Source organism: Hoplias malabaricus, chromosome 2 (assembly GCF_029633855.1).
Source record: "Hoplias malabaricus isolate fHopMal1 chromosome 2, fHopMal1.hap1, whole genome shotgun sequence".
NCBI classification, from domain to species: Eukaryota; Metazoa; Chordata; class Actinopteri; order Characiformes; family Erythrinidae; genus Hoplias; species Hoplias malabaricus.
In genome coordinates this window covers 78,416,465-78,429,623 of record NC_089801.1, presented here as the reverse complement: position 1 = coordinate 78,429,623, position 13,159 = coordinate 78,416,465, and positions in this window count along the sequence as shown.

Sequence of the window (13,159 nt, the reverse complement as noted above, 5' to 3'; positions counted from 1 at the left end):
TAATGTAGTGTAACTGAGTGTTCTGCTTTTCTCAGTTTAAAACCTCTTGTGTCCTTCATGAAGCTGAAACCCAGGTGTCCACACATCAGCACAAGACTTAAACTCTCACTCAGTTACACACACAGCCTGTCCTTTCTGACACAAACTCACTGCGGGGCCTAAATAAAACTCCACACCTAGCACAGACCCAGACAGCAGACACATTTGGGCCGAATCTGTGTCAGTTTTGGGATTCATTTACGGTTCAGTAACGGCACTGGCACAAGTGTGGTGTGAGCTGGACCTGGGCCAAACGTCACGACCCAGGCCTGGCTTGAGTTACAGCTCGTGTTGTGTGGCCAGGCGTGGGCCGACTCTCAGGAGCTGGGCTTGACTTGGGTTATGGTGTGTGTTGTGTGAGTCAGGCGTGGACCAGATGTTGACATGTGGCTCATACACAGTGGAGCTGTGGCTGAGGTGAAGTATCCAGCCTCACCCTGAGTCAATGCCATCATTCCAGGCCAAATGTGACACCTGCTCCTCCAGTGCTTTTCTGAAATGAAGGGCATTAACAGTGGGTTTGTTGATACTTTGCTGCAGTAACAGTCTTCTATGTTCTAGGAAGGCTTTAAACTCTGTGCTGCAACATTGCTCTGAGGGTTTGATTGTATTCAGCGGCGTTAGTGAGGGTCGGTGCTGAGATGAATCTCCAGCTCATCACAGAGGTATCATCAGACGGAGCTTCATCACTCCAGAGAGCACAGTTCCACTGATTCACCGCCCAGTGCTGGGAGATTTTACACTCTGCTCGGCACTGGACACGGTGACCTTAGGCTCATGTGTGGGTGCTTTATACCAGTGCTTCGCCAACTGTGCCTTATGCCCCCCACCTGCCCCCGGAACAGAGGGAGAATCAGGGGGCACATGTTTCTGAGTCAGAAACAGAGATGAAACTGAACACAGTCAGCCACTGCATCAAGAAACGCACCCTGAAACATTTCTGAAAGGAGAGAGCCATATAACATTTCTGTTCATAAACAGCACCAGGTTCTGAGCCCAGATTCATCTCAGATGCTGAAAGACTGAAAGTGCCGTGGTGAAACGAGTCCAGGTTTCAACTGTTTTTCCTGAAAAAAGGTAACGTTTGTAAAGTTTTAAAGTGAAATTTAAAGTGTTATTTATATAGAATCCCCTCATTTATTAATGGTTTATTGTTGAGCTTTGTTACATGTGTGTAATCTCCTGTGTGATTGTGTAGTGGACACACCTCAGGTCATTGTGCTGATGAAAGTGGATGAAGCCTGTGAACTGGTGAAAAACGACTCGAGGAGAATTTACTGCAGCAGAAAGATCAAAGAGAAGGTGATATTATATGCGTTCATAATGTAAATATATATGTGTGGATCACTCTTTCTCTGAGCCAGTGTTCTGCATAAATACCTCATAAAGTGAGTGATATTCTTCAGATTCAACTCGACTGAAAACTGTGGGATTTCTCTGAAAATTAAAAATCAAGTGAAGTACTTTACGTCAAATTAATACACAATTAAATATTCAGCTTGTAACAGCTTCTAGATCAAATACATTTCAGAGCAATGTTCATTTAATGCTGCACTGTGTTTAAATAATTACTCGTGTCCTGCTCGTGTTAAACACTCGCCCCGTGATAAAAACCTTGACCATGTGCTAAAATTAGCATTTGTTTATTATTTTAGGAAGAATGATTGTGTCCACACACTTTTGCCCAGGGTCTGTTTCTGGCTCCAACACTGATTTAAACTAAACGTTACTTTAATGATCTCAAGAATTTAGGGATTCTACGTCATCAGAACGACAAGGAACTTTACTCAGTGGAAATTGTTGGGTTTTTTAAATAAGGCTTTGTTCTTCAAGGTGAACCAGGCACAGAGCTTTTTACTCGACAGCCTCTTCCTCCTCACCCTCTACTTCTGGAGTCATAGCCACTACAGCTGTAGAAACACCCCCTGTGTCACGTTTAGCTTCAGGCTCATGGTTTTAATCCCAACAATAAATAAATATTAATAAAAGTCTGTAATTACAGCAAGAATTAAACTGAAGAATTATTAAACACTGCTGCTGTTCACAGTGAGACACTGATTTCTTTTCTGAGTTTGTGTTAAAACGATTAATATTTATTTACACTGTGGTTTATCAAGTGACTAATTTCATAGATTAAAACAGCATTAAAATCACATGAAGACACACAATAGAAAAGAATATTCTTCTCTTAAAACACTGTTGGTACATGATTATATAAACTGATTATATAAATAAAGCTCTTAATAGCTGTGGAGTTAGTCATGGGAACATTGGGTCTTTTTCTTTCTTTTTTACCAGAGAAATCACTGAGGATCTTTTGTGTTTACATTCTCTTATAGTCTTTACTCTCATACATTCAGCTTGTTGTTGCAGTGAAACACAACAGAATATTCTTCTTCAGTAACAGGGTGTGACCTCCACATCTGTGGATTAACATTTACGCATTTGTAAAGTATTTTGAGACTAATCTCTCTCCATAAAACTACCAGCAAAATCATTAAAGGAGGGAGAGGAGGTAAAGCGCTGCGGGCTCACACTGCCCCCCTGTGGCCCTCGGTGGAAATACCGCTCTTATTTTAAAACACTCATTCTTACACAGATGCAGTTTTCGGTATTTTCTGAAAATAGACAGTATGTACCTCAAAGTGAACAAACGTTTAAAATAGTCTGTCACCAAACATAAAGGTTTTATTTGGTTGTTCTGCGATAAAACAAGTCGATTTAGGTTTATTTTAAAATATGTTCCCAGGCGCTCCCTCTCTCTCCCAGACCCAGAGAGAGTGAGTGATCTCGGCACATCGACTCTCTTTGTCTTCATCTGAGTCCCTGCTATTGGTTTACAGAGGTGTCAATCACCTCTGACCCGCCCCCTCAGAACTGTGAGCGAATCCCTGTGGAGAGCGGCGTCCAGCAGCGCACCCCTCCCCCGGGGAATAGGACCCCGCTCACAGCCGGCAGCCGCTCATTGGTCCACAGCTGCACTGAAGCTAAGAAGGAACGCCCTCAACTTTGAATTCACGAAGACTTTACGTTAAAACTTACCATTGCCTGGGCGCTAGGAGCTCCAGAACAGTGCGTTACCGTTACTCAGGAAATAAAGGCACGTTCACTGTGGCGTGGTGAGTAAGGGATTGTCTTTTGGAGCTTTTCACCGGTGCGGCGCCTCTCTCCTGAGACTGTGTTTTTTTAAAGACAGAATCTGAAGAGATTTTACAGTCTGTTATGGTTTAAATGTCCGAGTTTAAATGTCGTCCTGCTCCAGGTGTAAACAGTCAGTACCGAGCAGGGGGCTGAAAGTCAGTGTGTGTGTAGTGGTGTTACTACTGAGACATATGAGGTGGGGTTGAGGGCTTTTTGATCAAATCATTTGACGCTATGAACTAATTAATGTTGATTAACAATAGAGGGCGTTTCTGTACAAAGGGTTTAATGGAAACTTTTACATCTGAACATAAAACTGTGCACTAATGTGACAAATGTTGTCTTCGAAACAAACATTAAATAAAAGAAAATAAACATATAAACCCAGCACAGAGGGGTTCAGTGAATGTGGTGGTGAGTGTGTGTAAGTGTGTAAGTGTGTGAGTGTGTGTGTGTCAGTGGAGACGCTGTAGAAGGACAGAGTGCGGCCGGACAGTCCACATACACTCCTACTCTGTTAGAGCTGGAGGGAGGAGGAGGGAGAGCAGTGATGTTCTTATTGTGAAGGACAGAGTAACTGTGATTAGAGCAGATCAGACTCCAGGACTTTTCATTCTTAACACTTGTGTTTATTTTCTCCACCACAGTGTGTCGTTGTCGGCAGGACATTGAACACTGTCTCGGAGGGGGGATCGTTTCCAGTGGAAAGGGACTGATCTCCCCTTGAACCCCATCTCACCTGTTTGAGGAACGGGACACGGACCGACCTCCCGTCCCCTGACGTGCTGAAACTCAGGACAGAACCTGGGGGTTGAACTTTTATTTTCAAAGTTCCTTGGTGAGTATCTTTCATTTCAGAAGGAGTTTATACGTGTGACGCCTGTAGAACACTGTCTGTGTGAAGGGATTCAGTTATTGGTCGCTCCAAGAATCTCAGAAATGGGTCAAAGTCATTCAAAGAGAGGGAAAGGGAAACCTTCCCCAGCCCCAATAGTGCACTGCAATGACCCTCCTTTTGGTGAATTAATAGAGGCCTGAAACAAAGGGAACCAGACAGCTGCGTCCAATCAGACGAGTGGAAAAATACTGTCACTTTCCCCCCGAGGGGACGTTAAATAGAAATGAACTAGTCGACTTTAAACAACAATTTGTTTTCAGACGTGAAGATGTATGTGAAGATCTCCCTCCGATTTCAGAGGGAGGACCGGAGTTTGTGACCGGGTGGAGACCTTCTGTGAATGAACTGACAGAAGTATGTGGACACAAGATGAAACTGGAATGGACTAAAGTACAAGGGGATCTTCCTTTTCCCGAAGACGTACAGTAAAGGGGGGGCACCCTGGATCACCCTCTCAAGTCTCAGTGACTGCCCTCTGTACAAGGATCGAAGCAGCGTTTCCAGTTCAGACTGAATCTGGACAAACTGTCTCAGTGCGAGCAGAAAGAAGGACAGACTGTCGCTGATTATCTACATGAACTGGAACAACTCCACGAAGCTCACTCCGGACTTCAGAAACCCGCCGACTGTCCCGGAAACGACAGGAGCCCGTGGGAAAGCCACTTAAAAGAACGCTTCATGAGTGGTTTGAAGTCCGACATTCAGACGAAGGTGAGAGACGACTGTGTGGAAGTGGACACAGGACGACTACAGACCGTCCTGGCCTTTACACGTCGAAAAAAGACTGAATGAGGAAGTGAAGGAAGGACAACAGAAGAGAGAAAAGGAGCAGCACCAACTGCAGTGTGCGGCGCTGGAGGCGGCAAAAGCTGGTTTCAGAGGAGACAGAGGAAGAGGTGGAGGACGAGGAAGAGGTGGCACTGGCTTCAGAGACTTCTCTCAGTACAAGAGTTACAACTGTAAAGAAGTGGGACACGCTGCTGTTAATCGTCCTGAGAACCAGCAGCGAGAGAGACACAGCTTGAGGGAGAGGAGGCATGAATCACACAGAGATCAGAACACACACCACACACACATCATAAAAACAGGGGCCTTACACCCGACCCACGTTTATCAGGGAGGAAAACATCTGTATTGGGGGCGGGTGGAGCTCCTTTAATGGACTCTTACACTGAGGAGCTTTGGTGTCACCGTGCAGGAAGTGACACAGCCCTGAAACATGCTTTCCTTCTATCACCAAACTGCCCTGTGGATCTTTTAGCTCGGGACCTAATGTGTAAATTAGGAATGAAAGTGTCACGCACGAAGGAGGGTGTTGAGATAAACGTGTTACATTTGTCACAAACTCCATCTGATCTTACACACGTGTGGATGGGACGGCAGTTAGAAAAATCAAACCTGTGGTTCCCCTTTTTAAATCATTTATGGGCAACATTTAATTACGATAACGTCACAACCTCAGGGGATGTGCAGTGCACTGCTAGTGTGGAGACCTGGCCTGTTGATGTGGAACAAATGTGTGTGTCCCAAGGTAGAGACAGTGTGTTAGTCTCTGTAACCACTCTATTTACTGGAGAGCAGTGGACGGACTGCGCAGTGAATTTAACCTCAGATCAGAGTCAGTGGTTTCGAGGGGAGGTACCTCACATTTCCTCAGCAAAGGGAACAAATAAACAAAGGAAAGACGTGTCAAATTTCATTTTAACTTGTTTAACAATCACTGATTGACAGCCGAGTGAAACTGAACATTGGGAATATTCAAAGATGTCCAAAAACACACAGAACAACAGTAAATGTGTCATTCTCAGCCCGAGCTGAAGGGTCACTTTTGTCTCAACAAATCAGCGTCAGTAACGAAGCAGATTTTCTAGACGCCATTGAACCTTGGGTGTGGTCCAAAGGCAAATATGATGATGGTTTTATGAAAGGAGCTCCAGAATTAATAATCACTCCAAAAAGTGATTACAGGCCGTGCACCGCTCAATATCCTCTGAAAAAGGAGGCCATCGATGGAATAACCCCTGTTTTGAACAGTGTGTTGGAGAGAGGGATTATTATGGGATGTCCGGATTCACCGTGTAGATCTCCAATTTGGCCTGTAATAAAATCAACGGCTCCAGGAGAAACCACGCTGAGTCACCCTCTTTTTTTCAGTACAGCCCTGAGGGGAAACTGAGCTAAGCTCTCTCTCCCAGGTCCTAGTGCACTTCTACAGTACGTAGATGATCTTTTGAGTTGTTCTCCTGATCAGAACACCTGTGTAACTGACACTGTCTCTCTGCTTCATTTCCGAGCACAGAACGGAGAGGGACGAGATGCAGCTTGTGCAGCCAACAGTCACACATCTGGGACATGATCTGTCAGCAAAGGGAAAGTCACTGTGTGCAGAAAGAGTCTCTGAAATCGCACACAGCCAACTACAAAAAAGCAGCTCCTCTCTTTTCTAGGTTTGACTGGATACTGCAGAATGTGGATTCCAAATTATGCACAAACCTCTGCTCCACGACACGGCACATAAAAAGAGTCTAACAGCCTCGTCCAAAGAAACCTGGACCCCAGAAGGGGAGGAGGCGTTTGTAAATCTAAAAATAGCCCTTCAGAATGCACCAGTGTTAGCTCTGCCTGATCCAGACAAACCTTTTGAACAATCTGTGGATGAAAAACAATCACACGTTATTGACTGAAATGACAAATGTTACAGTGAAAAGGTGTACAGTGTTGAACCCAGCTCCTCTCCTTCCCACAGAACAGGACGGGGAGCCCCATGACCGTCTGCACACACTGGACCTCGTCTGCTCTCCACGACCTGAAAGATGTTCCACTCGATAATCCTGATTTAATCCTCTGTGTAGATGGATCCAGCTACAAAGACTCTAAAGGCGTGACAAAAACAGGGTTTGCTGTTGTTACACTAACAGACACTGTGTTTACAGGCAGCCTACCTTCCAGTTTTTCAGCACAGGCTGCTGGACTAGTTGCACTGACTGAGGCATGAAAACTAGCCAAAGAAAAGGCAGTCACCGTCTCCACAGACTCCAGGTTCAGTTACGGGGCTGTTCACAGCTTTGGGACCTTGTGGAAACAAAGACATTTCCTAACATCATCAGGTAAGGCACCTGCACATCACATACTAGTGTCAGCACTTCTGGACGCCATTCTTTTACCAAAACAGGTGGCAGTAGCACATGTTCACGCACACACAAGTGATAAAACCCCAGGAGCATTGGGGAACGCGAGAGCAGATGCTGCAGCTAAGAAGGCAGCGTCTGACCCTGGGGTGTTTTTAATACAAGCCCCAATTGTTGAACCTCAGGATGTTACACCTGAGGAAATTCAAAAACCAGAACAGCTAAAGATGTGAAAACACGGGGAAACTCAGGGCGTACGTTTAATGGGAAAATCTGGTTGGGACCAAACAACAAACCATGTCTACCCTCCCACTACTTTCCTTACTTTGTGAAAATGGCCCATGGAGTGGAGCACTGTTCGAGGGGAGGAACGGTAGACGCAGTAAATCAACAGTGGTTTGTAAAAGGCTTCTCAAATTACTCACAACATTTTTCAAAAAAGTGTCTCACCGTCTGAAGGTGAACTCAACAGGAGCCATTTCATATGAACACACACATGGACATCCAGAACCTGACAGGCCTTTTGATCACCTACAAATGGAGTTTATTGAATTAACACCACGTCTGAAAAAAGAAGTATGTGCTTGTGATCGTTGACGTGTTTTCAAAACGGGTAGAAGTTCTCCCCACTTCTCACCAAGACGCACTAACGGTAGCAAAAATACTGTTGAGGGAAACTGCCCCTAGGTTTGGCGTTCCTAGGAAAACCTCATCTGACAATGGGCCATCGTTTGTTAGCAGCATTTTAACACACATCAGTGAAGTAACTGACATGCCACTACACAAACACTGTGCCTATCACCCTATGAGTGCAGGGGCGGTAGAAAGAGCACATGGCACAATAAAACAAAACCTGATCAAAGTGTGTCCAGAAACAGGGCTAAATCGGGTGGAAGCCCTGCCGCTGGTGTGTGCACGAGTCTGAGACAAAGAGTGTGGTCCAGGACCAAACTCTCCCCTTTCCAGATAATGTTTGGCCGTCCGCCAAATACAGGATGTGCTCCAAAAGAGAAACACTGGCCTTGGAAGACGATCACATGCAAAAATACTGTGCAACATTGTGTTCTGTTTTGTCTGATGTGCACAGGAGGGTGAGAGAGTCTCTACCGAGCAGTTACAGGACACACGGTGAAGCCTGGGGATTGGATCCTGACTAAAGTCTACAGGAGGGCAAACTGGAAAGTGGATCGCTGGCAAGGACCGTTCCAGGTGCTCCTGACTACTCACACCGCAGTGAAGATTGCTGAGAGGGACACGTGGGTCCACATCTCACACTGTAAAAGAGCCCCAGCCCCAGAACAGACACCACAGATTCACCATGGCAGGACAATTTCACGTCTTGTTCAACCTCTGCAAGGTGACAGCACTCATCTTCATCTGCATCGTCCTGACAGCGTCCATCTGGATGACAGTGAAAATACGCAGGGAAGAAAACCTGAGACTACAGAGAGGTTCATAGACTGCAGTAAAAATGTTTACTGTATGTGAACTTTACAGTGAAGACAACTGGTAATGACCATGACACATGCACTGTGTGTTCACTAACGCCACATTCCAGCACTGATCCTTTTGAATCTTCACTTTCTGAAAATACATTTGATGAAGTGAATAAAGCGTGGATGGGTTTAGACACAAATTAGTTATAATCTCACCAGCAAATTCATTCAGGAACATTTTAATCCCCATTCTCCATTCTCAGTCCATCTTCTTCACTTCACTAAGAGGTTCCTCTATGAGACAGAACTCTTTAAAACCACCTCCTGTATCGAAACTGAACAAACAAATACCTCGGTTTAAATGTGATGACTGTTACAATGTTTTACTGCTGTTTTTAATGAGAATTTATGAAACTGTTGCAGAAAGTCTAACATGTAACAGCTGATGTTCAGTTCTTGTATTAAACGTTTATACATTATTTTCTCCTCTTTTAACCTCTGTGTGCAGTAATGTAAGTTTCCTTGTGCAGATCCTAGAGTTTCTGTATGTTCTCAGTGTCCTTAGAGACAAGGGGGGGATTGTAGTGGAAGTGTTTATGTCTCTGTTAAAGACCCTGTGCTTGTTTTGTCTCTATATTCATTTCTAATCATCAACAGAACTCAGAAACTAAGTGAATGTCGGGTCAGTCTCGAGGTCAGTGCTTTATCAGAAACAAAACATTCTGTCCTCCATCTTGTTTATCAAACTGGGACGTCTCTAAGGAAACGAAGCTTGCAGAGACTTAGAGTGATGATCTCATGCTTATGACGTATAAACTACCTTCATAAACCCTCTGTGAAAACATCCTCTCTGTCCTCATTCACATAGTGCTCTGTGCTACTGTGTGTGGACCACCTTAAGGTTAATAAACTACTCTCTGACTGTAAATGCTCTGTTAGGGTTCAGTTCTTAACACTTGTGTTTATTTTCTCCACCACAGGAGCAGGCTGAGGAAATGGAGCCAAGCGTGTTTGTTCTTAGAGGTGCCAAGTGGTTTAAAATATGTGACAGTGTCTCGTCGTAGTGGGTCACTAGCAAATCAGGATCTGAACAATCAGGTACCGGACTCTGACTGAGCATCTCCATAACAGCAGGAGGACTGATGTTTTTAAGGCTCTGGAATGTAAACTGGCGTTGATTGACGCTGCCCTCGCTGTTGACACGAGAGCGGAAAATCAAAGAACACAGCTTTATGGTCAGATACACACAGATCACGATAGATGAGCAGAACCAACACAGGTTTAAAACAGCAGAGACCAACAGTGTCAAACACTCAGACGATGACATCATCACTGGGCGTAACTGTCACGAGTATCAAAGGGTTAAATTTTATGAACCAACTTTTGAAGTCTCTTACAAACCATGTTCAAAATCTTCATCATAGTCTTCACAGCTCGAGACATGAGAACGTATGAACACAGTTATTTATCGTGATTCAGACCAGCTCTCAATAGTTATGGTCAAAAATGTCTTTTAAATAAACCTCCTCTCATTTTTCTTACTCTGTAAATAGACACAAAGTCAGTTAGTCCTTGTGAAGCCTCACTGGCCCAAACTCCCTCAGACTCAGTGTGTACTTACACCCACCCCCTATTAACTAATGTTACATGTGTACATTCTCCTCTTGGTACTTTGACTGTGTGGGATGTAATGTCTATCCACACATGGGTTTGGCCTTTAGACCTTGTACTTGAAAGCTTTGCCTTGTTGAGCCTCATGGGTCCAGCTGCCCAGTTTTTTCTGTGCTTTTTTACACATTGTTATTCATATTTAAGGCTCTCTTTTATGTTAAAATGTTGCCAGGCAACCAGACTAATTAAATGGCATAACATTATGTTATAAAATGGCATAATAATAAGAATATAATAATATTGGGAATGACCAGGCATCGTGAATATACACATTGACATTCAGTGTTTAAACACACACACCTTTATGAATTAAACTCTACACTTTGGGGTGTTATATTTGTACGACACCTTCTGTAAAATCAATATCAGATTCTTGATAATCTCACAATTAAAAAATAAAAATGCCACAGGACATTTACTCCACAGTTCATGTTTCTACATATTCATCATGTCATGTGCTATATTCACAGGACCATGACAAAGCAGTTCCACAGTGACATTTCTTCATCTTCAGGACATTATTAGTGTGTTATATTGTGTCTTCAGTGAGACTTTCAGATTTTTGAGACTCTTTGAAAATAAAGAGCTAATATCCACGGAATTAAGCTAAAGGTGTAGTTTTTCCATGTTGTGGAAGGTGTGTTCGTACTTTGCCATCTAGCGGCGACAGAATGCAACTACTGCACCATTAAAAGTGGAACAGAGAATCCGAATAAGAACCTGGCGAATAAGTAACGAACTGAGTATGTACCTCCAAAGTGCCCAAACTATAGTCATAGTTTGTCTCTCACCAAACATAAAGGTTTTATTTGGTTGTTCTGCGATAACAAGTCAATTTAAGTTTATTCTAAAATATGTTCCCAGGCGCGCCCTTTCTCTCCCAGACCCAGAGAGAGTGAGTGATCTCGGCACATCGACTCTCTTTGTCTTCATCTGAGTCCCTACTATTGGTTTACAGAGGTGTCAATCACTTCTGACCCGCCCCCTCAGAGCTGTGAGCGAATCCCTGTGGAGAGCGGCGTCCAGCAGCGCACCCCTCCCCCGGGGAATAGGACCCCGCTCACAGCCGGCAGCCGCTCATTGGTCCACAGCTGCACTGAATCTAAGAAGGAACGCCCTCAACTTTGAATTCACGAAGACTTTACGTCAAATCTTACCATTGCCTGGGCGCTAGGAGCTCCAGAACAGTGCGTTACCGTTACTCAGGAAATAAAGGCACGTTTACTGTGGCGTGGTGAGTAAGAGATTGTCTTTTGGAGCTTTTCACCGGTGCGGCGCCTCTCTCCTGAGACTGTGTTTTTTTAAAGACAGAATTTGAAGAGATTTTACAGTCTGTTATGGTTTAAATGTCCGAGTTTAAATGTCGTCCTGCTCCAGGTGTAAACAGTCAGTACCGAGCAGGGGGCTGAAAGTCAGTGTGTGTGTAGTGGTGTTACTACTGAGACATATGAGGTGGTGTTGAGGGCTTTTTGATCAAATAATGTGACGCTATGAACTAATTAATGTTGATTAACAATAGAGGGCGTTTCTGTACAAAGGGTTTAATGGAAACTTTTACATCTGAACATAAAATTGTGCACTAATGTGACAAATGTTGTCTTCGAAAAAAACCCTAAATAAAATAAAGAGCAATTATTAACGATTCCTAATGAAAACAAGTGCACAAGTGTAGTACAATAGGAAACAGTGCTTAAACAGTGAGTGTGTGGCTGTGTTTGCGCTGCTGCTGCTGCCCTCGTGTGGTGCACATGTGTAAATGCGACCGGCACAAATCTGTGTGGAGACACTGACCGGTCGATCACGATAAAAACCGGTGTGGATCCTAATCGTCCCCGTCCTAATCCCCCTTCCCCTTGTTTTCCTTTGGTTGATGTCGTCACGTGATTGGATCAAACGTACGTCAATCAACAACTCGACAAGGACCCTCTAAACGATCAGACGGTTAATGCATGTCCGAGTTTTTACCCACATTAATATTCTTGTGTCTTATATGATTAATGAGAATCACTGAAAACACCGTCCCAGAGGGAACCACAGAGGGACCCCACAACTTCAACTTAAAAGTCTGTAGAACGATGAATAAAATAGTTGTGTAAATGTATCATTTATAACAAAATAAACTTTCACACTTTTCATTGATCATTGTGTGAAACACAACACAATTTAGAGTGTATTCTACGATTAAATGGTTATTTATATCATCATTGATCTTGTATTAGTTATTTTCAATGTTGTGTGTAGCTTTTACAGCAATTAATGGTTGTTTTTATTGTTCATCTTATTTTCTCATCATCATTAATCATGACGACAGTGACACTTCAATCACTGAATCAGAATCAAAAGATGGGAAAGGACTGATAATTAATCCCTGAAGCACTTTTTTACCAAGATCTTTGTGTTGAAAAACTGAACAGAATGAAACACACTTTTATTAAATACATGTGCCTCGTGTTTCTTCAGTTTCAAATGGTATAATCTGTTCAGTGACGTACAAAAGTGTACACATCTCTAATGAAGCTTTCTGTTCACTACGACACAGTGACGTTTCAAAATGATTGACAGTGAAGGAGGGTTAATGTGTGATGAGCTCATGAAAATACATCTACATTATCACTGTACGTCTATCGTCTATTGATGTGTTTTATGTTTTTAAATGTTCCTGTGTGTAAACTATTCACTGGAGTTCAACTGAACACCTTTATTCTTTTTGTGTTAAATAAACGGCCACAGTATTTTACATTGGTAAGAGATGGGTCAGTGTAGGAGCAGTGTAGGCAACAGTGGCAAAGAAGAACTCCCTGTCTGGAAGAAGCCTTGGAAGGAACCAGACTTTGACGAGGGCCTTT